A 27,769-nucleotide genomic window follows, 5' to 3' on the forward strand; every position below is an offset into this window, starting at 1 on the left:
ACTACTTGTCCGATATCTTTTTGAACATCTAGGCATCTGCTTACTTCCAGGACTGTGACAAATTGGTTGCTTTTGTTTAGGCCCATTTCAGTCTAAGTATATGCAGACTGTAAAATAAATTATGGTATTGATGGTTGTATTTGCAGTAAGAAGCCTAAATAAAGACTCTGATGTAGTTCTTAAGTCATCTTCATCCTGTATGAGAGTAAATGATACAGGTTTATGGTAATGCTTTTAATTAGCAAAAGTCAGTTTGTCCAGCTGGCACATTCTCTCATCAACTTTAATGATGTAGTTAATTTGAGACTGAGAACTGATGTCCAAGGAGAAGAATTGTTTCCTCTAAAGCTATAAGGTAGGGGTTTCTTTTTATTCCTGGTGAGGAGATTTATACCTATAAGGTCAAGCACCACATATACACTGTGACTAGCCTCTGTTTTACAAAAGTAATTTTCTGATAGAGCTGTGAGAAGAATACAAGAAATGGATTGGAGCAAAACTGAGTCTTTCTACCTGGTGCAGGTGCAACCTAGGAAAAGATGTCATTGTTATAAGGTGCTGAGTCTAGAAGTTATCTAGGGCCAAAAAACATAGACTTGGGAAAGAGAAAGAAGGGAAGAGTACAGAGCACCCAGAGGAGCTGTAGGAGGGGGGGTCACTTTGTTTTGAAGTCTCATTCAGCTAGGGAGAAGGTTTTACTTTTCGACAGCAACTTAAAACATACATTTGCTGAACAAAAGCTATTTAGACAAATATACATATCGAAGCTCTTGATGAAATCTGATGAAATGAGAGGGTTTTGATACAAAAGTTTGGGGTCAGTTCTTTGTTTCTAAGTTGTGCCATGAAGGTAGGTTTCACCGAGCTTTGGAACAGTTTATCAGAATGCTATTGGAAACAGTGCCCAATTTGGTAGTCTCTGTGCTACTGCTTGCAGATCTGAAGCAGTATTTAGATTCCAAAGTGTCTCCCATTTCAATAGGTCAGAAACAAATACTGAATACAGGGGCATGAGCCATGCTCTGAGATGTGCTACTAGATTTTGACAGGTTGACAACCTCAAAGAAGTCAGCTTAAGTTACTATGGGTGTATATACTTACTTTCCTCAGACTGAAGCTTAGCTATCTTGTCAAACAATTATCCAGCGTGTTGAATAGAATCTAAAAGTACTGAAAGGAAGTTAAACTGTTTTACTTGTATCTGCAATCAGATCACAGCAGTTTCCCTGTATATTAGGTTCTTCATTACCAAATTAGTTTCATTATTGTTTATTTTCCCACTTTTTACCCTTTGTTCAAATGTTAAATTAATAACTATTATCTTTCTACTTTTGAGATTTAATTTATGTTGATTTAACTAGCAATAGTGCGTCTTGCTAGATTTTAAATACAGTATCAATTCTGGCAGTAAATATTTCCAGCACCAATTATTGCCTTAAGTTGTAACAATATAGGATGTGCTTTTTTTTTCAGTTTTCATACTATGTTATTTGATGGCAGTATTTTACCTAGAGTACTTATGAGTTTGAGTAATAGTCATTATTCAAATATGATTTCTCCCTGTGCTAGAATTAACTAAGCACCAATGAGTGACATTTTCAGTTACTACAACATAGTTGTAACTCAGTACATTCTATTTAAATTTATGCTACAATTAAATTTGGATTTGGGCAATGAGTATCTACATTTTCCACAGCTATTTGTGGGTAAACTGACTAAATTTACCTCTTTTATGACAGAGCATCTCATTAAAATAAGGTGGGAATTCTGTTTATTTTACCTTTTATGTCCATTTTATTTAGTGGATTAGGCAGTCATCCTTGTAATTGAATTATGACTTTCATCCCATCTCCAAATGAAGTCTGTGTTGCCGATTACTAAAGCAACCTAAAGACTGCGAGATACAATGACTCACTTGAAATGGTTTGGGTGTGGATTCCAATTCAGATAAGCAGCCAACATTTCATATTTGAAGCTTATCTTGAATGCTCTGGGTCTGGAAAAGTAAGCTGTTGTCAGGCTTTTTAAAGGTTTTCTGTGCCTCTGAAAATGCATCTTCAGATCTCATTGAAAACCATAAATGAGGAAAAAAAAAAGAAAAATTAATGGGGGTAAATTCTTAAATCAGTTTGTTTTTTTCTCATTATCTCAGCAGGGTTTGATGACATAAGACTAATCTTGATTAAATTCCAAGTCACTCATTCGTAAGTGTTAAAATTCAGGTTGAGTTACTTGTGTTCTCAACAGTTGTGAAAGATAACATACATGGTGCAAAAGGGAAGTGTTTTTATTTACTGTCTGACCCTTGTAATACACTAAGGAAGAATAAATTGTTCTAATAGTTGTGGGCTTATTTTCTGTAAATATTTTGATAAAAGGGCAACCTGGAGTAACGTATAATAAGTAGGTGTTTTATGAATGCAGGTAGATATGCAAATTAGGTTAACTATATCGCTGTAAATCAAGTGTAATTACAGTATGTCAGCATGTCAAAGCACAACAGTTTTATACCAGTTAGTAGGGAGCTTGGAATGTATATTTTACGTGCATTCACAGTGTTTTCTACATTTATGTTTTGTTGTCTGTATCTGACAATTAACACCTGAGTAGCGGGCTATCTGGTTCTGTTAAATTACATATATTGTACACTTTGTGTTAGATTTATATAACAATCTGTTATTTCCTAAGCAGATGTGATTAATAAGTGTTTGCTTGTAGATGATAGATTAGAGAAAGCAAAACTCACACAGCTGATAAATGCATTCATTCTACAGAGGCTGGGGTGGAATTACATACAGCATTTCTCTATGTTCTAATTCTAATGTTCTAATAGGCAAGGAATTAGCTTCCTATGGTTTTATTCATTTAACCGTGTTGGAATAGTCTGTAAACTGATTTATTCAATATCCTTGATTCTATGATCCTTGATTTACATTAGTCAAATATCCTGAACAGATATTGTAAGATCTGGACTTTTCCCTAGTAGTTTTTACATATATTATCATATCACCCAGAAAAGATATTGGCAAAGATAGGTGCAATGTCCTTCACTTTGGTGATCTCAGTAGCAAAAGTGGTATTTTAATGCAAGAATGAGTATTTTTATAATTCAGTAATTCTGTATCCGTGTATATTACCAGTTTTTCATCTCAGAGTGATTTTATTCTGAGATTCCCATGGTTCATAGCCCAGGTTTCCAAAGGGCTGAACTTCTCCCTAGCTTCATGCCCTGTAACATTAAAGTGTTTTTATTTTTAGAATCGCAGATCGCCCAGCTAAATTAGCTTTGTGTAAAATGCTAAATAATGATAACTACTAATTTTTCTGGGTGGCAAAACAATGTTTTGGCAGTATATAACAACATAAAGAGCTGTGGCTGCAGGGGGGTGGGGGAAAGGCATAATTCTGCCCTGTTTGGATCTGCCTGGGACAAGTTGCGTCCCCAGAGTGTCTGTCCTTGGAGAAGTGAGCAGAGGTCTTTACTTTAGCTGTCTAGTTCACCACTGCAAGTTGATTCACAGGCACGTCTGTTTTCAGTCCCAAATACGTAGTGTCACAAATGGGTATAATTGGATCTCTAGCAGGATGACTAATCTTACTCTCGTTTTTTAAAGTATGTTACCTCATAAGGATGAAAGAATAAAAACAGGATAAAGCCCATAGCAAAACAAATTCTTTACCATCTGTTTGATTTATGTCTACTTTAAACTGCGTGTATTTTAGAAAGAAATCTGTTTTCTATCTTCAAAAAGATGAGATCCAACATCCCTCAGCAGCTAATTTTTAGCACTTAGAGGTTCCCTTGGGCTGCTGTCAGCTACAACTTATTGCATAGGTACTTTTCACTAAACTCATTATAAAGTGATTAGCCTCAAGGAAGATAGTGCAATGTTACAGCCTGCTCACATTATAACGCAGGTTTGCAGCTGAATTCTGCATTGTCAAATCTCATTGAATGGGGAGCGTGGAAAGAGACAGGGGCTAAACAGCTTAGAAATGACAGACTCCCTATTAACAACCTATAGCTGTTTGTAAGAAGGAGTGTTTCTAAGGTATGCTTTTTTTTCCCCCAGATTTTTAATCACTGGATTGTATCATGGTAATAATAAACAGTGATAAACCATTGACCAATTGAAGTTATTAATGCTGATTGTTTTCCATTTGTTACTAGACAAGTTGTCTCTTTTTTTTTTTTGGGGGGGGGATGTTTTTAATTAAATAACATTTGCTTTGTAGGTAGAACACTTTTGCATTAATACTTTGCTACATTAAGGCAGTTTGTAGGAGTTACCTTAGGGCTGGGAAGGTTGTCATGGATCAAGTGCAAGTTCCCCAACTGCATCCAAAGGTGCCCAAGTGCAGTCCCTTCCCTGTAGCCCAAACTCTTTCGATAGAATCACTTAAAAATGGCACAGGTGTTTCTGATGGCTAAGAAGCAGTGATACCTCTGGAAATGTACAGTCTTTAAAAACTGTAGTTCTCTTCAGACAGTGCATGAGAACCTCTAAAGGGCTAAACCCCTAAAGGGCTTTCCAGTCCTGTAGCCCTAGAAATTTGTTCCTTTTGGGAACAGGGGCAGTTGTTTGCAATGCAGGCCTTTAGACGTTAATTTTGAGAAGCAGTGTGTATGCAGTCATCATCCTTGTATTATGAATATTGTGAGGAGAGCAAAATCGTGTCAGTGCTCTGTTGCTTCAGTCCAGGGAAGCCGCTGTCATGCAAGAGATGAAAGCAAAAGAGGCAGCGGGGATATAAAGCCTTCCAGGTGCAGGAAAAGCCTGTTAGCATCTCAAGTGCATCCTACCAGGGACTGAAAGGGACCTTTGTCCAGACCAATAGAGGAGGGCTTTTTATTTAGAAAGAGCCTTTGAGTTAAAGGTTTCTGACAGGAAGGCGAAGGGGCTGAGGAGCCGGGCTGCACCAAGCTGGGCTTCGGGGTCTGCGCAGGAGGCTTGAGAGAGTGTTTTGTGGTTGGGTTTCCGCTACCGAAACAGCAACAACTGTGCAGGTTTTGATTCTGTTTCAAGTTTTAGTCTACGCTAGATAGAATAAAAAGCACAACCAATTAAGGTTTAGCACAATATACTTCCCTTTCTCTACTGCATGGGGGGTGAGTAAGGGCATAAAAACAATTTAAGGGTTTCCAGAGGAGTTTCGTTCTCCATCTCTTTTAGAAACCTTAGGATTAGCAGGGTTTTTTTTTCCTACTGAAAAAATTGTTTTTCCTCTTCTGTTTGTGTTTGATCATGTGGTCAAAGATAATGCCTTCCTGGCAGGAAATCAATGAGGTCGTAGTTATTTACCTGAAAAATGGAAGTGTACAGCATTGGCTGCTGTGACTTGGGGAGCTGCATCCCTCTGATTTTTCATCATTTATGATTCACAAGCTAGGGCTTTACTTGTTGTACACATCACTTTATTACCGCGTTTATTCATAAGCTGTTTATAAGGTTTCCTTATTTGGATCATAACTTCAATGTTCCTTAGCACTGTCAAATCACAGAAAGTGCAGCAAAAACTCCCTCAAAACCATGGCACAAGAACAGACCCTTAGCGGTCCCTAATGAGATTCACTTTGCAGAGTAGAAGAGAAGCTGAAATGTCAGATCTGGCAGCTGAAAGCGTACAGTTTGCCCAGGATTTCCTCTAAGACAACTATCTGAGAGGGCAGCTGTTTCAATAAAAATGTTAAAAGTAAAGCATCCCTTTTGTGCCTCAAAATCCCTAATTAATTAGAGTGGAGTTATTGGAGCTTGGAGGTACTTTTTTAGACCTACCACCTAACCACCTTGGGGCCAGCTCAGAACCAGAAGCTGAACAAATGGTAGGTGACTGCTCTGGAGTAATTCCAGGTAAAGAAAGCATCACACCCAAGAGCTCTCTGGGGAGAAAGAAAATGTACAAATCTGAGACAAAGTAACCGTAACTCCTGCTTTATTAAATAGAGCTGATATGGACCTGTTCAGATAACAGGGACTGCTGTTTACAGCTGCGTCATGTGTCATCAGAAGCAGAGCCAAATTTGTAAAGCCAAGCATGTAAATCATGAGAGGGAGAGATTTTTTTTCTTCCTTGTTCAGGTGAATGGCTGCTAACTCACTTGCTGCTTTGCCCCACTTCTTTATTTATTTATAGCTGGGAAAAGGGAGCAGTGAAGGGGTAAGGATGGTGTTGGGTTTAGGTTTGTGTCCATCATTGTCGTCCCCCCCCCCCCCCCAAAACTCAAGCTAGTTTGTCTGGGAATGCTTTTGGTATGAGATCAACTTTCTTACCTTGACAGCTAGTCATGTAAATGCATAGGCTTGCATTTCAAAGGTCAAGCAGCAACAACAAATGGTATTCTACTTTTTCTTTGGGAAGCATCCTTAAAAACGGTTGAATAGTGATGTTATTAGTACAGATTGTGACAAACGCCTACTGAGTTTGTGAATATATGAGGTGATGTATCCTAATACATATGTTCATAGAGTGCCTAATACAGTATAGCTGGAGTCAAGCTGATATGTCTGAAAATTCAAGGCTTTTAATCTGCTGATTTGGTCAATATTTGTCTTGGCAACAAAAGAAACGGTTCCTCAGCTTTATAATAAGCTCCTTTTAGTGGAGCAGGACTAGTCATTTAATATATATCCCCAATGCTTTTTCAATATGAGTGACTGTGAGGTCTCCACCCTACCCATGTATCAAGAAACAGCGCTAACATTAAGCACTGCATGTTCCGGAAAAATATTCCACTTAATGTATCTCCTGTCATAAAAGGTTGTTGTAAAATGTTATTTAGCTTTATCTCTGAGATTATGACAACTTAGGCTTTGCAGAATTTTCTTATGTCTTCTTTTATTTATTTTTTTTCTTGGACACGTTTATCCTTTTCACACAAGGCAGAGTTCAGGAACAAAAGATCTGATATAAGATGTTTATTTCTGAGGAGCCTGCTCTAGTGGTTGCTGCACAGTACTATTTGCAAACGATTTGCTGAAAAAGCTGAAACAGGAAAATAAATTTGATATCCGAAACACTAACATAAAAACAATTTAACTTTTTGTTGGTGGAACCTCAGCTCTGCCATACTTGCAGGCCCTGAGAAAGTCTCTGGTTTTAGAAAAGATAGTTCATCCCTTCCCATGACTTGCTTTAATGGGCATTCCTGAATTTTGTGTTGGTTCAAGATCTTGAAGAGCACAAAGAATCATGGCTTTTTGAACTATGAAGGATAAATAAAACTTTGTCTTCCTTCTGTGTGCAGAGCTCTTAATTTTTATTTTTTTCTAAGCTAGATGAAGGTCAAATGATCTAGTTTTAATTGGCAATGTTTGCAGTGTGACTGTGTCTAGAGAATGTGGCTGCTGTAATAAAATTTAACTAGGTTGGTGGTTTTCATCTCTGAAGTTGTATGTCACTGAGAGCCAGTCTAAAACATAGGTAAAAGAGCATGCTTATTTCAATATAAATGCACTGATCTGTAAGATAGTAAGAGTATCTTTGAGCAGCATCTTAAAGAAATGTTAATATACTGCCTTGTAAAATTCTTCAATCTCTACATTTGGAAGTCTTAGTTTATTGGATGTTTTCATTCCCACGATGTGTAGTTTAAGAACTAAATTTGTTTCCAGCCTCACCTTTTTTCTTTGGCTATCTTATAACCTTTTAATACTTTTTTTGGTATCTTCTGATTATATTAGAAGCGAATAAGTGTTAGGATTACAGTACTCTAAAAAAAGAGATTTAGAAAGAAAATATTACCAAAACATTTCAAGAAAAAGTGAATAGCTTCTTAGCGTGCCGTTCTACCAGTCAAGCCCTGAAGAACGACTAGAGCTCATTCTGCATCTCAAGCGAGCTTGTGAAGTGTGGACCATCTGTCCCCTTAGCTTTACATCATTAGTCATTTATTTCTATTCAGATAATTCCTAGCAGATGTCTTTCTCTTTTCAGACCATTTCTTCTAGGTCTTTAACATAGAATAATAGTTATTTTTTAAGATATCTATGTGCACTTGCCAAGATTTGATATCTCTTTAAGCCTGAACTGTTTTAACAACTTAACATATGTTTTCACTGCATCTCTTCCTTGTTTCCATTGCCATAACGAAAGTAAATATTTGTAGATTTAAAATGTGAATATTATTTCTAAGGCTTTCACCCACTCTTATCGATGTGATAGATGATAACATGATTCACACTTGAGCTAATGGAAAAAATACTAAAAATAATAGCCTCCCTGCGATGATTCTTCTCTTCCCTTGGTAAATTTAAGGAAGGCGAACAAGAAATGGAAAAGTAGAAATGTCTTGCTGTAACCCTTTATCTCTGTTGCCCTCTCTTCCTTTAAGTTGTCCTCTTGCAGAACTGCTGAAGTTGTTGGCCGAGCTGAAGTGCAAAACACTGGTTTGCACTTGGCCCAGGGCTCTTTTGTCAGTGCTGTAGTCAGTGCGTCTGGGGTCGCAGTGCCAGAGCGTTGTATCCTTCACTTCTGCTCTTCTGCACTGATGAGCGGCTACCTGGTAGGGGGACTCAACAGGGATACAAGGTGTCCTGAAAGTGATCTGTTTTCTTATCAGAATTTTCATTTTAAACTGCAGCTGCTTAGCTTTCTAATGTGGAAGCTGATGATAAGGGAAATGCAGCTTAACACTGCCTTTTTTCTGCCCTTCAATGAAATCCTCCTTCAAGGAAGGTACTCAGTCCAAACTTTTTTTTTCTTTTTTTTTTTTTAACCACATTCTTCCTGGTGGAATAAGAAATCACCTATCTGAGTGAGTCATGCTCTCCTTCACTTGCATATCAGGATCAACTGCTATTGTCACAGTGCAGTATTTCAGGCAAATATTGGCAGCCTTTTATACACTTCCACTTGGTTGTGATTCTAAGCCATATGAAACTTCACATTTCAGATGATTTGGTGTGAAATCAGAAATGTGTTGTGATAACATAAATATTCTTAATCATGCACTTGAGGAAACCTGTTGAGGAAGCTAAATTTCTAGTGAAAATAAATCTATGCTTTTCTTACATTGTTTTGCAGGACATTTTTGAAAATAAATAAATGTTACCACCAATTTTGTAATGTGAAATTTAATAGTTAATTCGTTTACTGTGAATTTGCATTTCATTCATAAATGTCATTGCTTACGTTCACCAAAAATTGTCATTGTGTGTATTTACTGAAAGAATAAAAGCTTTTGATTTAATGTCTTAATTCAAGGCTTTAAATCAGAAATTTGATAATGTCCCACTCTTCCATTGTGATGCACAAATGTGATATTTGTCTTGCTGCCAGAAAACGAAAATAAGACCAGGAGTTTAGGGTGACAAATTCCAGGAATTCCAGGTTGTAATATGTTTTTTATTTTAAAAAAAAAAAAAAAAAAGGGAGGGGGGAGGGGGGGAGATGCATGCAAATGTTGAAATACTGTTGTTACGTGCTTTTATGTAGATTCATTTGTTTTAATGCTTTATGAAAATTGAAAAAGAGTGAATCTATGTGTTGGGGGGAGGAAAAGCATGGGGACATGATGGAGGTGGCAGTCCCTGCTGTCTCCCATCTCCTTTGTTGGCCCCACAAGGCTAGGGCTGGAGAGGGCGAGGAGGGCAGGGCAGCCCAAAGCAGGGTCCCTGCACCTCTTGGGGACAGGCGCTGTCTGGCACCAGCATCTTCCCTGCAGCGTGCAGCAGTTCTCCAAGTGGCACTTTGCTCCTCTGGGCCTGCCTGATGGCAGCGCGACTTCCTCCAGCCGCAGGGGGAGCACATAATTCAGATGCTACTTAGGCGGCAAAAATTTTGAGCTCTGACCCAGATAAATCAAGTATTACCCTAATTGGATACACTTAATTGGGGTTTGGAGGCATTTTTAGAGACAGAATATGTTCCCACTAGAAATAGAAAACATATTTCTGTTTATAATTTACTCCACAAATTTGTTTATTAACAATTCTTGACATTTCTTTCATCTTTGTGTGAATTCCTGCTTGAGAGCAAGGAGCGTATATCTTTGTTCTCAGGAAAGAAAAGTTACTTTGAGTTTTACTTTGAAGCACCCAATGATGCAACTGAAATGTCATGAATAATTTAAGCAAACATCGATGCAAACCTTACTAGAAATAATCAAGGAACTTTAGAGGTTGTAAATAAAACCAATTTAAAGATTAAACTTGATACATCTTACAATTCTAATTCTGTATACACACAAAAGTAGGACAAAACTGTTCTGGAACATACGGGAATGGAACAAACATCACTGGCATTCAAGTGGATGATTCATTTGTTGAGCGAGAGTGAAGATCTTGGGTATCCTACTCTGGCTTGCATATGTACAGCAGGAATGCTGAATGAATGTAACAGTCATCTGGCTTTCATGGTGATATTTTGAAAAGAGCTGCATGATTTAATAGCACATACCTTATTAGTAGTCTGAATGTAAATAATTACACCATTTGTTTCTCTCTACGCTCCAACATCCCAGACTCCTTGATCTAAGTAACCTTGCGATGATGCTTGCTTTATAATATCACAGCCTTTATTCCTGGTGACTTAACCTGGCAAACTGCAGGGCAGCTCTGTGGGTGGAGGTGGCGTTCACCAGACATGATGCCAGACAATACTATAGTATCTGCAAGTCTCTTGCTTTTCTTCTGGGATTCCAGTCTTAGCTGCTGATTTTTTCCTTTTGGCTGTCCAGATCTTTCAGCCCACCATTGCTAAGTAGATTTCATGTTTTGGGACACAGTCTGTGCGTGAAGGTAATCCCAAAACTGATATTTCATCCTAGTGTTTTCGTGTTCCATGTGATTTTTCAGCCCACAAGTGATGATTCAGCATAGACCTACCAAGGCTGCCAGCCTTTCCCTGTGCTGTGCACTGTGACACCCTGCTACAGCTTGCTCAACCAGCTGCTGGTGGAGCCTTTGCAGTACCGTACATCTTTGGTACTGCCCCGGGTGCAAGCACATGCTTGGGGCCCCCTCTCTGTTAGCACATCTCTGACTCCATGATTTGCTTGCAGACTGCCTGGAGAGCGATGCTAGAATCCACGGGGTATCTACAGTCCTCTGGGTTCTTCTGAGTTTTAAGTAGATAAAGGAGAGTTCTTTCTCTGAATAGCAGGCTAAAAGGTATTCATCTCAGCTGTTTTAGAAGAGTGCAAATAAGCCACAGTGAAACTAAGGCAGCATTTCAATGGGTTCAGTTTAGCACCAGTCATCCCATATCAATACTGGTAAAGCAAATGCATGGAGGGAGAAGAAAGTTGGTCCGTATAGATAGCTTTTAATGAACAGCAAAGAATAAGGCAATGCCCCTGGCTTTAAAAAAAAAAAAAAAATATGGGTGAGGATGGGGCAAAGCTATCTGATTGAGATACAATTGTGTTACTACAGTTTATTTATCAACAGAAGAGATTAAAAAAAATGCTTGGAAGATTTAATTAAAATCTGTTCTCTCACATTTAATACTACCTAATGCTTTTAATTAATCTGAATATCCTTAATTACTTCTGTAATTTTTACCATGTGTAAATAGCTAATTAAAGTATTAACCATCATCAAATGTAGTCTAGAATTAAATATATAAATGCTCTGTGGCTGATTAAGAGGATTACATGAAAAAAATAGTTGAGTTTCAGGTAGGAATGATTTCTGAACACAAATGCTTGCATTAGATTAGCTGTAGTAATAGGGGAAGCAGATGAAGGAGATGGTTAGAGTTTCCTATTTGAGCCAGACAGTATAAGACATCTGTGGCTCCAGTCGCGCTTAGAGAAGTTTGGAGGTTGTTCGAAACTTGACCAGTTAGTTACGGTCCTGGAGGGACCGTCTGTCAGTGGAGATGGCTGTAATGCAATATACTCAGCTTCCTTTTCTGGGTTTCAAGGACCAGATGGTAGGGGACGTACAGTTATGACCTACATCCTCTGAGAAAACTTCCCTTCTCATTTCCACAGTCATGCAGAAGGAGCAGAGAGCTTTTCTTGCTCCTGGAGGTTGTGCTAAGAAATAGACTTGTGTTTGCGCGAGAGCTGAAATTGGATGGTGACAAATGCAGTGTAAATGTTGAAGGAGAATGATTTGACCTCTTCCTCACGATCAGCTTGGGAAAATCATCAACACACATTCTCTACAAAGATATCCTCTGGCATAACTGTCCATTGTAATGAAATGCAAGCTGGTAACCCCTTAGCTCAGACCAGCTTGAACCAGTAAAATCCCATGGGCGTCTCTGCAGTGTGCTCTTTAGCCAGATGACTGTGGAATTAGCTCACTTGGAATCCTAATCAGAATAATAGGGGAATCTCGTAGTAAATGATCACTTAAAAAAATAAAGTGAAAATAAAATAATGCAGCGAAAGTAAAGACTGCTTTTCAAAAAGTTTATTCTTTATTTATTTATTTGCTTAAAGGTTTTGCCTAAGAAGGCCAAGCCACTAACTTGATTTCAGTTTTCAGTGGAATTTAATTACTCTTGGAAATTTAGCTTTTTAGGTTTTTAGTTTAAAGTCATTGCTCCAGGTCCTTCTGTTACTCAGGAGAGCATTCCCCCCTTTAAAAACGTGTGCACTGGAGATCACCAAATGAGGTATTTAAATACGTGGAACCATTATTATTTTTTCATCTCCTGAAAGGCTTCTACAGATAAATTAGACAATTAGCTCTTTTCGCAGACCTTACTCCCAATGGTCATTCCAGGTCCTTTTTCAAAAATGAGATGGTGCAGACTCTTGAGTTGGCAAAGCCTCAAGCCAGTCATGAAAAGCTCTTTTCTTTCAAATAGACTCTAATACTGACAAAAGACATCTCTGACAATATATAGAAAATCTCATCAGGTTTTCTTTTCATTATTTGAATAGCCTCTCAGATATAGCACATTGTGCCTCCTGCATGCATGTTTCAAGGGATTTTTTTTTTTAATATGCTTTTTGGCTGTTAATTAAAGAGTGGCAGATAGACTGTTTTTAGGTACCTTCTAAACCTCTTAGTATGGAGAGCTAAACTGAGGATAGAGGAAAGTCACTTCTTGTTCTGGCATTAGTTTGATGTTATCAGAGTGCTCGCAAATAAGGAATGTTATGTGAAGGGCAGTGGTCCTGGAAAACCTTTCCTAGTATATAGGTGCTCCGCACGGGTAGATCCACCACTGACGGTGAGACATGGCTCTGGACATCAGGTAGTTGGCTTTTTTTTTTTTCTGATTTAGATTTACCAGGCTCAGTCCTGCATCTTAGCTTTACAGGTGTGAGATTCAAAAAGTAATTTTCTAACGCTTCCACCAGCTGCTGTTACGAGCGTGTGCTCACTGGCTGCAGCCCCACCTGGGAAGACGAGGGATCAGCTTTGTGTATTCCCTCTGCCTTCTTCCTGAAGACCTGGAAGGCTATATAATATAAGCTAACCCCACAGCTTCTTTCTCCTGGCAGAGAAGCTAGATTTCAACTGAGAATTAAATTCAAGTTGGTGGGATTTTTTAAAATTTTTTTCCCCTCCATAATGCAAATCAATGGCATTAGAAAGTATCATTTGGCTCATTAAGCTTTTTATTGCTGCTTAACCATTAGACTTCTTTTATTGCTTCGTAGTTTAAGTGATGTGGGAAATGAATATCTTGATTAGTCTTGTACATAAACCAGCTTTTTGGAAAATTATCTGTCCACTTTGAATACTAAATATTCTGTCCCTAACCATGCTGAATATACCACTGAATATTGCATTTGAGTTTTTGAAATTATCCCCTGAGATACTGGAAACCTCGAAGGAGAAAAAGTTCAATTTCTTTTGTTTTCATTGACATTTTGACTTAGCTAAAATGATAATATCTCCCTGAAGTATGGATAATTATATTAATGTAATTTTTTGCTTGGAGTTGTGGCATATTGCAGATCTTTAAGTTTTATTCTGAAGCGTGTTTGAAATTGGTGGTGGTACTTTCAGTATCGTAACTTTCACTTTATTTACATTTATAAACTTATTATTTCTGGCATCCTGTAGAGAACAGAATCAAATTAATGACCATCTAGTATGAGAGCTCTTTTTGTTTTGTTTTTTTTTCCTTCAGAGGCAGGATATGGGTACTTTGATGGGAATCATAGGCAGGATGGCTAAAACCCAGGCAGCACTGTTTTGCATGTGTATCTGTGTAAACGGGCATTATGCAAACCAATTTAAAATCACAGTGAAAATCAGCAGTAGGGCTTTCTTAATAATGCTAACCTACAAACAATGTAAAAAAAAAAAGTGAATGTGCAATTCAGTGCAATGTGTCAGAGGAATGATGTATTACTAAAATGATGATTATATCCAGCTTGTCTCATCATCTTGTCCCATTTTTCTTATTTCTGGCTACAGCATGCAGTGAGTTTTGCATAAATGCTTGTAAATAACCCAGGGAATTCAGGTCAAATAGACTGGCTAGTCATTTGTAAAACCCAAACAGTGTTTGGCAAACATTGCTTTGCTTATGTTGGTGGTGGTTTGAACATCTTAAAGTGTTGCAAAGCCTTACTCTGCAGCTGTAGAAGTGAGTGGTTTTGTGTTGTTTTCTCTTTGTTAAGATCTGAGGAATTCTACATTTCTGTAGACATCTCAACTTCTGGTAGATTTGAGAGATTTTATATCACCACAGAATCTAAGTCTATAAGTGCATTGTTTATTATTAATGTACTTTTACCTCTTTTCTTTGGTTAGGGTAATCATACTTGATGATTTTTATGGGGACAAATCTTTGAAATTTGAAGTTTAGTTTTTAGTTATCTTCTTACTCATTTGTAGGTAAAGTTATGTTTAACTCTATTTTAAAGTAAAATATTTAACTCCAAGTTTAAAACATAAGAAGCCTCCTATCTAGTAATTGTTAATTATTGTTGTTAACCTAGCTATTATTATCACGGAAAAGAAAATAACGTGCTAATAGTTGTGTAAAAAAAAAAAAGTGCAAGGAAAAGTAAGTTTAAAATATGAATTTCATTTGACAAGTCTTTGTAGCTTATTTCAGGATCAGAGAAATTTTCACTTTCATGTTGATGGTCAAGGACATAGGGCAAAGTGCATACGTTTTTGCCTAATGACACAGTGTGGGTACAAGTAAGTTTTAAATGATGTCAAAACAGTTGCTTTCAACAAACAAGTATATAAATTATATAAGCCAATTTCTATTAAAAAATAAAAATCTGTGGATGATGCAGCAGCCATTTTAGGCAGAAACAGCTGAGCTGGGGTGACATTGAGTATATCTGCAATAAATGCTCAGCTAGAGTGCCAGAAAATGGCACTGGGAGATGAGGAGCATCTGTCTGGAGGCACTGCTTGGAAAGCTTTTGATAATATTGTGAAAGCAGCTGAAGCAATGGAAGATGTTCAGCTTATTTTTAGTTATCAGCCTTTGGAAAGGAGGATGTTCTAAAGAGACCATAAAGAGGAAGAATAACAACAGGAGAAAATAAAAGTGTAGCCTAGCTACACTTGCACCTGCAACCTCCTGGTGCTTTCAGCGCTGAGAGGAAGGCAGTCATTTCTCTTCCATGTGTATTTAGCTAGGCTAACTTCGCAAATACCCTCTCTGGGTTCTCCAGTGCAGCTGTGGAGCTGGTGTCATCGATTTGTATTTCTTTGTATTTCAGAAGTTCGTTGCCTCATCCAGCATTTCACTTGCATCCGATGAGGGTGAGGCATAATTTGCCGGGCTGGGATTACAGAATAAGTTAATTAGATGTGAGAAGTTGTGCCTTTTAAGCAGCTGTGAAGTATTAACATTTTTTTAAACAAAACATCAAGGTTTAAATCCGTCTGTGGCAGTTAAGGAATATTGTGTTTAGAACAGAAGTTCTGCAACAAATTCAAGAGCTTTAAATAGTGTACAATAAAGGGAACAAGATGCTCCCAAAAGATGGGTGTTTGTTTTGTTGTTGTTTCTTTTGCTGTTGTTTTTTTTTGTTTGTTTTTTTTGTTCTCAGAGCTACAAGACTCCTTATTTTGGTGTGAGATCCTTATGGAGAGACCTCTGAGCCCTTATGGGCAAACACTGAGCTTTCATGCCCTTTTTCTGGGGACAGCAGTTATTCAGAAGTGGTTTTCGGATTTGTTTGTTTAATTCTATAACCAGTACCCATGCAAAGATATGAAATCTAACTTGTGTTCATGTTTCATTGTAGATATCGGGCATGTGTTTTTTGTGTAAATGAGTTTGTAATAACTTATTTCAGAACAGCGCTGCCTGTCCTGCCCCTGGCTGATACACTGAACCCATGTTGCCCGTGCCCGCTAACACGAATGCAGTTGCATGTCCCGACTCGCGCTATGTCTGTGTTCAGTGCTACTTACAGACATTTTTATTTTGAGTTATGCCGTATATACAATCTTTGTGCATTATAACTAAAAATTTAGGTTGATTCTTCTTCCAAATGCTCTTTCAGCATGGTCTAAATCTTAAAGTGAAAAGTTTGGTGTCTCTGTAATCAGCCCATTTGAAAATCCAGCAAAGCGAACCAAGCCTTAAACACAGATACATTTTGAATTTTAATAGACTTTATTACAAGGCTTCAAATTAAAAGCTGTCAGGAGAGATAAAAGGTTGGGGATTTGGATTCAAAGGGACTTTGATTAGACATAAAGGTCAGCAATGGTGGCAAAAAGTCGATGCATCTAAATTAAGCATAAACCTCTGGAAGAGAATATGCTAATCTTTCATGTAGAGTACTTGTCAGGTTGATCTTGGCTCTTATCCCCAACAGTTAAACTATTTTCTGTGATGAAATTTTAACAAATGGTAATCCATGTGTAATTTGCCTGTCAAGTGCGTGCCATTTGTTTTTACAAATGTTAGATTTTAACAGCTAAGGAATCATGTTATAGTACATAATGTGCTCCTGATTAAAGACTTTGTTTTAGAAGCTTCAGTTCAGTTTTAAACTGCAACTTTTTTTCTTCAGGAATGTGAAATGTAAACGGGAGGGAAGGAAAAAGAAAATTGAAAATCTAAACGTCATTGCTTTTTCTAAAACTAGGTATAAATTACACTTCAATTAAGCAGCTTCTTCAGATGCTGAAAGTTATAGTAACAGTATTTCTGAATGTTGAAATTAAGATTCTGCACTGTTAGTGAGCAAACTCATTAAAGACATAAAAGGATGACAGGATGAAAAAGGATTTACATTTGTAGAATCTCCTGTAAAATTATGAAAAGTGACAGGCTCCATTTTTTGATGCCGAAATCAAGGTTGCATGTCTAAACCACAGTGACACCATGGCTGGAATTTGCATAGCTGAGAACTAATAGGAAATTAATAGTGTAATACAGGCCTACTGAATACAGGTCTAACTTTGCGGCTTTGATGTGTAAGAACGGAAGGCATAATTTCAATCTTTGTTTAGTGTCCTGGACAGATAGCTTCACTAACATCTAAGTATGGTCAGGATTAAAAATGTGATGGATAGCACAATAGCACCTTCGTGACAGCTTTTCTGTTCAAATACAAATTTCTGTCACAGCCCCGGAATGTTTGAAGGAGCATTCAGAGATGAAATATTGTAGCTGCAACAAGCCCAGTGTGAAGCTATTATGTTTTGAAAGGAAAAATAATTACAAACTGTACATCTCCTAGGCACATATCTGTATTAATAATGCATAGTAATAAATACACTGGAGTATACTAATGAAATGTTATTGAACATTAAAGTTTTGGGAGCCATAAGGTTATGAATCTGTCAAGAAAAATGTCAATGCATCTGTCTAGTTTTAGGTTCTCTACCTGTTTTAGGCAAATAAGTATTTGGGGGAGTTATGATGGTGATTTATTCTAGCTTTCATAATGTCTCTTTGGGATATTTTTTCAAAGTTGAGATTTTTTTAAATATCCATCCATTTCTCTCCCCAAGTAGTGTTTCCTTTTACTTAAGACTATCACTATTCCCTCCAAAAACCTGCAGTGAAGGGAAGATTTTTATTGCACTGCTCTGTAGAGGGAATATTGTCCTTATTATAGCAGCAAAGTAGGTCAGAACCTTGCTATTTGACAGATGTGACACACAAAGTCCCTACCTCCATATTAATCATGAATAAAATGAAAAAGAAGAAGCTGATTAGCGCAAAAGAATGCCTGTATTTAAAGAGCTAATACCTGTAGCGATTTTCTTCTTTGTGCTTAACTGTTAATGAAGGAGAGACTTAGACTTTATCCCATTGCAACCGATTCCCACACAAGCACAGGGACATTTGACGGTGTGAGATGGCATAAAGCATTGTAATACGAGCCATTGATTTAGCACAATAAGACAGAAAATTGGGCTCCATGAAGTGAGAATAAATTGTCTGATTGCTGAACCTCTGTCGTGAAATTTCGCCTCTTGCTCACGTGTTGTCCGCGAGATGTGGCCGTCGTCAGCTACTGAAGAGCCCCCATCTCTCTGCTGCAATGGGGTTTACCTCGGTTATCTAGAAGGAGGGAAACACAGGTGAGGTTTCCATAGGTGTTGAGCACTTGGTATTCACGCTTTTGTCAAATTTAAGATTCAAACAACTCACATGTGGAACAGCCTTAGTGTGATATGTGCTTTTCTGAGATAACATGAAAATATTGTTCCATTTTCACCCAAGCACTTCTGCAAATCATTTTAAAGATAAAAGCGTAGACCCTATATTCACAGGCAATTAACCCGTAACTTCAACAAAGTCTTGGTCTTATTGGGATTTATTTAGAAATACATAAATATTGATGTTAAGTGGGCCTTGACCGTGCTCGGAAGGATGGCTCCGTGTTTTCCAGGCTCCTAAAGCAATTCAAAATAGACAGACCACCTCATTTTACGCAACATTGACTGCATCCTTGCTGCAATAATGTACTGGTTTTATTTATTCTTGCCTTAATCTGTCAACCTTAACATTTGTATCAAAATTTGGGATCCTCCCTATAAAATTCAGTGATTGATAAAGCCTCTCATGAAGGTTGAAAGACTGAAGTACTTAAAGAGTTTAATGTAGTCGAGAACACTGATATTCACATGTAAAGCTGGGTGGAGGGATTGCAGAGGGACAGATATGAGGAACCTATTTTGATATGTGGGGGAGAGTTTTTTGTTTGTTTGTTGTTGTTTTTTTAATGAAACTGGGATAGAATAACTGGAACGAGAGAGTTTCTTCATTCTTTGTAGCTGACTAAACTCTGAAAGTAGGAGGGGAGAAGTATTCAAATGGTAACTGGTGTTTGTGGTTAATATCCTTCAAGAAAGCCCTAAGTAAGAACTTGTCTCCTGTATTCTGCAATTCTGTCTGACAGTGTTGTGCACTCTGTTGCCTTTCCCTCATTTTGACTTACTATAATTGTTTGGAATTGTTTTACAATATTAAATATATATATATATCCACACCTTCCCAAAGACAATGAATTTTAATTAAGACAAAAAGAGATCTTGTTATATCAGTTATTAAAAATAAGAAATTCAACCTAAGCAATCAAAGCAAAGTGATCTGCTGGCTGGAGATGGGTAAGAAATGTTCTATTTTGGACTAAAATATCAAATTACACACTTTTCTGCAGTTCTGTCCTACTCTTTCTATTGGCTCTTCTAATTCCTGTCCATCCTCTTTGCCGACCCTCACTCCCTATTTTTCTGAAGAAAACAATGTTTTCTTATTGCTGGAAACTTGCATTTTCCACTGAAACAGAGAAGCACCTTGTGGTCTCCTTCTTCTGTTGTATGATGGATAATATCTTGACACTAGTCTCTTAAAATGAAAGGGCTTTCAGGCTTGAAAGCTTTCTGTAATACCATATTTTATGGAAAATATGATCCCTCATATAGGCAGGAACCTGGGCATTAAGATTTTATAAGTAAAATGAAAGACCTTAAGCTTCATTTAGAGGGCAGCAGCGAGAGTGCCACAGGAGGGCTCTGACCCGGCATGCCATGGTGCACGCGTGTTGTCCTTCTTTGAGCATCCCCTGCAGGGCCAGCTGGGAGGGAGACTCTGCCGTTCCCAGAGGCTGCCTTTCCTAAAGCTTATTTAGAAAAAACTTAAGTTCGTAATTTTGGCTTATGTTTAGGTGTCTACTATGCTTCACTAAACCTCGAGTGACAAACACGTTAGGGAGGCAGCTATCAATGCTCAAACAGCCCAAGCACCGTTCCGGTCTGTAGGGTGCTGCAGTTTGGGAAATGGCACCAATGTTGTGGATACTTCAGAATAAAATATTTTTCATGCAGCTTTTGTTTTGCAACCCTTGATGATACTGGAGAGTATCAATATATGTTCAACTGTAAAAATTGGATGAAATTGTGTTTTGGGCCTTCCATTGTCTTTTCAGTACATTTTTGTGATTAAAAGTCATCTGTAGAATAAGAGTAATCTTCTGTAAGTAAAATAAAGCTAACAAAATTGGCTTCTAACCCCCAGAAGTTCTTTTCACAGCTTGGTAGATGAACATGTGCGCTGACCCATGCAGCTGGTGGTTGAGAGTCTATAGCCTGCTGAGGTGAGAGCCTGCTCGTGTTTTAAAGTAACACAATTTCTGATCATAGCTCTGTTGCCAAGGGATCTCTCATATTTCTTCTTTCTTATTCTCTGTCAGATTTCAAAGACCTACGGGAAAAAAATGTTGCATTGTGTCTGTGTATTGCCTGTTCATGGTGGAAAGCTGCGAATGAATGAATTACAAATTCAGTCAAGGCTTTAAATAGGCTATACAATAGGTAGCTCATTTCCTCCACTGGGATTCTGTACATGCACTTATTAGTTGACACCGGTCTCTTTTAGATTTCAGCCCTTCTCTATAAACAGGCAGATTTGGTGATTCGTGCTCCATGTTAAAGGAAACTGATTTACTGGCATTTTACTGCCTAAAATAGAAGCCTGCTTCCTCCGCTGTGCCTTGGTGCTCCTGATGCTTTCCTGTTTTTTCTGTACTGGTAGTGTGGCTGATCCTATGGAAAAATAACCCTGAAAGAGTACAACATTTCATGTGATAAGCCAACTGACTCCAGCTCTTGGTTGGACATGAATTGGATTGGGAAATTGGAGACGAGCAGAGTTGCCACTTGCAGTGTCAGCTCAGCATTAAACTGGCTCAGTGCAGCCTGAAACCACATCTGCAGAAATCCCAGGAGTCACAAATACCACAGTGGATTTAAGTAAAAAATTCTCATCTCTTATACTCTATTGACCATATAAATAATCTGAGAAAACAAGCAAAATTACCAATTCAATTTGCATAAACACACAAGTAAAATCCAGGAGCCCCAGAAGCAGGCTGGGGGCAGAGCAGTGGAGATTTCACATGGGGAAGAAGGCAGACCAGCGGTCTCTACCGGTGATGTAAGCCAGGGCGTTATGAGCTAAATAACACAAATAGAAAGTAGAATTAAAATCTTGTATGGTGTAAAAGGAGTTTAATCTCTGTCTTGCATTTTTAAGATGTATTAATAACTTACACGAGCCTTAGTAGCCTTTTCAGTTGTAGCCCACTAATGACAAGCTTGCTTTCTAATGTTTAGCGCCTGCTGCGCAAGTGGTACTTTTAACAAAATACATTTGCTGCAGGCTTTTTGACATGGTTTCACACTGAGATAAACACAATTAAAAGGAGCTATTAAAAATTCTTTTCTCTCGTGCCTGTTTATTAATGGTCTTTTAAGATTTATTTTTTTTATTAATTTTAAAGAATGTGTAATGATTTTGATAGCACAGTGAGGGTATGCAAGTTAAATATTTCAGGATTGAGAAGCACTTGGGTCATCTGATTGCAAAAGTATATTTCTATATGCAGGCTTGAGGATGGCTACATTTGTCCTTCTTTAACTTGCAGCACGGCAGAGCGTATTGTAGCAGCAAATATAGGATGAGCCACAGAATGCAGGCAGGATAGCTTACATAGTATAAAAATGTCATTAGAAAGCATTTCCAGTGAATCCTATTTTGTGTAAGAAGTCTTATCTTTTCTATACGTTGCATCAAAATGGCTTTTAGTAAAAGTAGCGTTGCAAAGAATGGCTACTGGGGGGGGGGGCCGTACTGAATATTCATAGCATGTCATACATCTGAGTGCACTGAGACCTTTTAGAATAAATACTTTTTTTTAGGTTAAGCTAGTTCAGAATATTGTTGATAATCTTCTTTATATCCTTCCAGACAGTCTGTGCAAGGCAATTTTGGAATTAGAAAAGGAAGAAACGGCCTCATTGAGGGCTGACACCGCAACCTCCAGCTCTCATTAAAATCAGTGGAAAGCCTCCTGTTGACTTGGGTGGGGACTGGAGCTTCTCTCAGGCGTGATTTTGAAGGGTTAGTGGAAGCATACACGCCTCAAAAAGAATCCCACACTGTTTGTGAGAGGTTCTGATAAAGCCTGTACAGGGATACAAGGAAAATGCCAAGTGTGACAAACCACACAGCTGTTCAGTTGTCTCTGAGGGACATCTGCATGTTACACCTAAGAGGGTATGTCTAGGTGTCAGCCTGGTTCCCTCATCTCTTCTGCTGAGTTTGAGACTCTGGAGAGAGAAGAGCTTCTTCCCTCCTTGAGAACAGAAAAATGCTCGTTCTGCTCATTGTACAGCAGGGTTGGCATGCTTGGGAAGCCAGGTGCTTTAAGGAGAAAGTCCTTCATGCAGTTAGATGGTGTGGGGATGGGTGAAACTGTAAGGGTACATCCATGGTGCCTTAGTTCAGGGGCTGCCTCCGTAGCCGTCATAGCTTTCTGCTTGCTTCAGTGTCAGAGACAGCATCCCAAATCACACTTTCCAAAAGAGGCTTTCTGGACACCACAGATTCCCTCATAAATCAGACCAAGCTATGTTTCATGCCTGTAAAGCAAGGCAAGTGATGGATAGTTGGATTAGCTTTGCTTAGATGCTATCTCTCGTGCCCTTTGCCATAACTGAACTTGCTGGCGCTGTTTTTGGATTGTCCCGGTAGGGCCTGCTGCTCAGGGAATGAGGAGGGAAGAGCAGGTGCCGTGGGGAGTATTCTAATGGTAGAAGCCTCTGCAAATTGCCGGAGTGGAAAAAAGGTCTGAAGGAAAGGACGTCCCACCTTCCTTCCCTACATGGACACAGTAAGAGGAAAATTGATTCGTTTTCAGTTTATTTCATTTGTGGCACAGCGGTTTCTGCCAGTTGGGACTCTGTGAACTGTCTTAATCCGGGTTGCGACTGCGGAGTCCTCACAGCTATGAAAATAACTGTATCTAAAGCTAATCCCCTAGCTTGCACTCCAAAATTATTACTAGGCATCCTTTCTTTTGTCAACGCTTTCATCTGGCTTTTTGGAAGTGGAAAAAATGTAGCTCAGACTTCTCAGCTAGTGGATATTGTCATTTCTTGGCTACCTCAGTGACTTGATTTTGGTGGATGTAGGATGAAGTACAGCACCTGGGGATATTTATCCTAGTGACTTTCAATACATCCTTCTGATCTCTACAACGTCTATTATGTTGTTGTGATGATATGGAGAGCTGTAGGCTTTGAGCCTTTTCTTGTTTGGAAAACATTCAGATTTAACCGGAAAGGTCTTTTAAATAGGTTTTATGGGTATACCAAAAAAAAAAAATAATGGATTAAAAAAATGGTGGAGTGTTATATAATTACCAGACCTAGTGATTTCTGGATTGGATTTGCTGTAGTCAGGCTACTGTCACTTGAACTCACATGCCTGGGATGTCTGTTACATTTAAATATTTATAGCTTTGAAGGTTCACTGAGTCTGTAATAAGCACAGGGGAAAATAAATACATTATGCGAAGGGTGATTAGTTTTATCACATAGTCTTCTACAGGGCAGCTGTTTATTTTCAGTGTTCATTTTCTTGGATCAGTCAGGTAGACAGCTGTTCTTTTAGGGCATTTTTGTTAATTTAAGTAACTTCTTTGAATTGCAAATCTACCACCAAATTCACTTCTGAAAATTCAGCCTCAAGCTCATAATTATATCATCAAAAAAATCTTTAGATCACTAATTCAAAAATATCTACTTGTCAGAGATATTTCAAACAAATGCAAAGCATACGCACCGTACATCACTCAATACATCAATGTCTATATGAAACTGAATATGAAATGCCCAGGTCTGCCAGGTTTCTCAAAAATATAATGTACATTATGTACGTTCCTGCAAGGCCGCAGCCAGCTTGAAATACTGTCTTAGTATATATGTGACTTCATAAACACCTGTTAATATCAATAGGCTTTTGCAAAGATAGAAATCTGATAAGTGGGCAGCCTGTAATTTATCTTTTCATTTTTTTTAATTGCTTTGGATTTTTGCCCAAGTCCAGAGGACAGCGGAAGGAAGGGAGTGCTGCAGACGAGGCTGGCGTTTATCACACCATACAGGAACAGGGCTTTTTATGTTTGGGAAACTCTCAGGAATAATTGCAATCCAGCAGCTCTGTCTCTACAGGGCAGTCACCCATATAGTCCTCAATCTTGTAATATTCTAGATGGAGTCAGTTTATAACTATTTAGATAGGCATTTTGTATTCAGGCTATCAGACTTGGGCCATAAATGTTTGTGTCCCTTTGAGTTCATGTGAAAAGACAGATCTCAGCTACCGTAGTTTTATGAGAGCATTACCAGAATGTTGCATTTAAATGAATTCTTTGTATTGTAAAATGTTTAGCTACAGCAAGTGTGACCTTGCGGGTCTAGTAGATGAATTTTACTCAGCAAATGTAAACACTTACACTGAAATTGTCATCAGATGTTTATTGGTTGTCAGAAGTATTTTGACCGCTGTGGACCAACCCGTGGTGTACTCACCCCGCAAACACAGAATATTTGTATTTTGCTGTAAATGAGAATTTTTTCCATTATGAATTTATTACTGAGCTCGTTTATATTCAAAAATAGCCCCAGATGGAGCATCCATTCCCAGCTGAGCCTCATTTGGAAGACACAGTTTGGGATGAGGAATGTAGTTGCTCTTCCCCCCTTCTGTTTTGTACAGCTCCTGAAGGGGCTAACCAGGACTGCAGTCTCCCTTCTTGGTGCCATACAACAGCTGTCCTTTCTCCTGATCAGCAAGATTGTCATGAGGCAGCAACTTCGCAGCCATTTATGGAAGACCGATTTCCAAAAATCACTGCAGGACAAGGCATGATTAACAGACCAGAAATGTTGTGCGTCTGCACTGGCTGTTTTGGGGGGGGGGGGTTATTTACTTGTTTGTTTATTTACCACTCAGGCAGGCCTGGAGCTGCTCTCAGACAACATAGTGGACACAATTCAATTGCAGGGTAGTGCCAGGAGAGGGTATGTGCTCCTCGGTTCTCTTGCACCCACATCTACACGCTGATATCCAGTATCTCAAGTGTGCGTAGTTGCAGGAGGTGCAGAATAGCCGTTGACATGCTTTCTCCATTTTCAGCTATTAAGTCGTGGCTTAGAAAGGTAAAAACTTCAGTTTTGTTACATTTATTGGAGTAATTCCAGCTATGCTGGGTATAATGTTAATAACCGAAGTGGGAGAAATAAACCAGCCTTGGCAATGGTGGTGGGTGCTCTCAGTGAGATTTTGGTAATGCCCAAATGTCCCTCAGCAGCAGTCTGCATCAGAGTAGAAAATATTTTGGATTTGGTTCACAAATAGTTATTCTCATTCAAAGGTGTTGCTGGTCTGTGAAGGTTTTAGTTCTGTTGGAATTGTGGAAATAGTGAGGAGAAGCAGTTGAGCCTGAGAAGTCAAAATAAAAGATATAATAGAAATAAAAAGTAGAAGCTAGTAAAAATAGAAAAGGAGTAAGCTTTGAGGTCAGTTGGGTTTCATTTCTCAGCTAATTAATGAGCCTGATGTTTATTTTCCAGTTAGGACTGGAAAATTTTGACAAAGTCCAAAAACAATCCACTTGGATACTTACCATTAATAAGATGTATTTCAAAATAAAAACATCTAGTATTGTAGCATGTCATCTGAGCAAAGTTAAGTAAAGATGTTAGGATATAAGTACAGCTGGCATTACTCGAAATCAGTAGAATGTGATGCCCACAGTTAATTGTAGAATTGTGAGTACTACATCTAATTAATATGCTAATTGGCTAGTTTAAAGATAAAAAGGGGGTATTGAAAGAATTCAATAAAGAGCTTGTATTTTTCTGTTTTGCTCTGCAAACACAGCTCCCTGCAATAACTTAATGAGGAACTATTCAAAGGAACAAAACTAACAACAAATGAATTTGAAGCTTAACTAAGTAATTACATGCTAATGCTGAGACCTTTTGGGTAGGGAACCAGCATAACTGTTTAGATTGTCACAACAGCAAATAACAGAGTGGGATAAGTAACTAATAAAATCAATTTATTTGTTGGAAAATTATTTTCCGGATGCAGCCTAAGCAAAATTTGAATTAAATGGTTATTATTGAAAGCAGGTGTTTTACTGATAGTAGTAAGATTGAAAATATTTCTAAGAAAGAAGGACATAAGCACTTTGAATGGGAAAGAGAAAAGAGCAGCCCTTTTCATGTCTCTCACTGCAGAAAGCCCGCTTTCAGTCAGCCCTTCACGTGTTAATAAAAAAGGTTTTGGTGTTCAAAAACCAAAAATGATGTTTTTTCAGGAATAAGCATCCAGAACATGGTCTGTTCCAAGAGGCTGATTTTCCGTCTAGGCTGGAAAACTAATAGAAAATCTTAATAGTGTGGCGCAGAGAAGAAAGATCCTTAAGCACAGTGACCTTGTAGGCCTTAAAGAGAGTCCACAGACGGACCTATTATGGGCTAGAATAGGGCACAGAAGATTTCAGTACAAATTAAAGGAGATGCTTAAAGAGAGAGGATGTCTGAGTGTAGCAAATCAGGAATTCATGGGTTAGAAAAATGCCTTCAGAGGTTTAACTGCTTTATTAGTGTTAAATTTGTTGTCTGTAAACATCTTCCCTCAGCTGGAGAAAGACAGTATTTGGAGCTTTCATTTCTGTCAGGAAACCCTGCATATTTTGCCTTGTCAAAATTATGACACCCTCCACACTAGAGAATGCAATTTGAACCACTCTGCGTATTCTCAGCTGACATTCATGCTTGATAAAGACAAAGAGACTATCTCCTAATTGCTGTTGTCTGTCGCTAATGGGCTTGTTATTAATACAAAGGCACTATTATAGCTAATTTCAAAAGATAAACGTACAAAAGGAAGCATAAAACAAATCTCCTGTTTTCTTTTGTATCTATTTACACAATTCAACATTCAAAAAGAGAAAAACAAAACACACAGAACACCAAAACAAAACCCCAGCTAGCAGGCGCTAAATGGAAGCTAGGAGTTGGTTTATAAGGAACAGCAAGCATCACTCTGAGAATAGATACCAAGTTTCCTGTTGTAGAATTAGTTATATGAGGAGATGACTGTTCAATGTTATGTTAAAGCATCTGGGACCTTTGATTCAAATTTAAACCTTCTTACATTATTACTGTTGGGGAGCAGCAGGAATCATCCATTCCCAGTATCTCAGTACACAGTTCAATGCAGTTTTCTGGTCGGTCTTGTAGTTTACTCACTCCAGTTGGAAAATGTCTCTTACGCAATGTAGTTCTGGTCCCTTTTACTAAGGAGACCGGGTTTATGCTTTATGCACATCTGTTTTCGCCTGTTTACTTCTGACACTATTTTGGAGTGAATTTCATGGGAAGACAGAGGTCTCAAAGACACTTAATTCTTGCAAGCTGACAATCGTCAACATAGTTGGTTAGCAATGGTTAGGGGTTCAGGGTCTGAGCCCCTGCCAGCACCCCATGCTCCTACTGAGGCTGTAGCGTATGCTCTTCGTTAGACACCAGCTATCATACATAGGAGAGAAACAGGA

At 38.3% G+C, this 27,769-nt stretch overlaps 1 protein-coding gene across 11 annotated transcripts in view; it reads left to right on the forward strand.

The window, feature by feature from the left end:
* The window catches only part of TENM1 (teneurin transmembrane protein 1), an 854,834-nt gene that overhangs the window by 301,593 nt on the left and 525,472 nt on the right, over positions 1 to 27,769 (forward strand). For 9 of the 11 annotated variants that reach the window (XM_080553265.1, XM_080553267.1, XM_080553271.1 and 6 more), the window contains one exon: positions 20,389 to 20,452. The gene's annotated coding sequence lies outside the window, so the exon portion shown is untranslated. Of the gene's footprint in view, positions 1 to 18,397; positions 18,435 to 20,388; positions 20,453 to 22,890; positions 23,030 to 27,769 lie in introns of those variants that run through there. The other 2 variants (XM_080553268.1, XM_080553264.1) reach the window with 2 other exon arrangements.

This window comes from Anser brachyrhynchus (assembly GCF_964034855.1).
Source record: "Anser brachyrhynchus genome assembly, chromosome: 13".
NCBI classification, from domain to species: Eukaryota; Metazoa; Chordata; class Aves; order Anseriformes; family Anatidae; genus Anser; species Anser brachyrhynchus.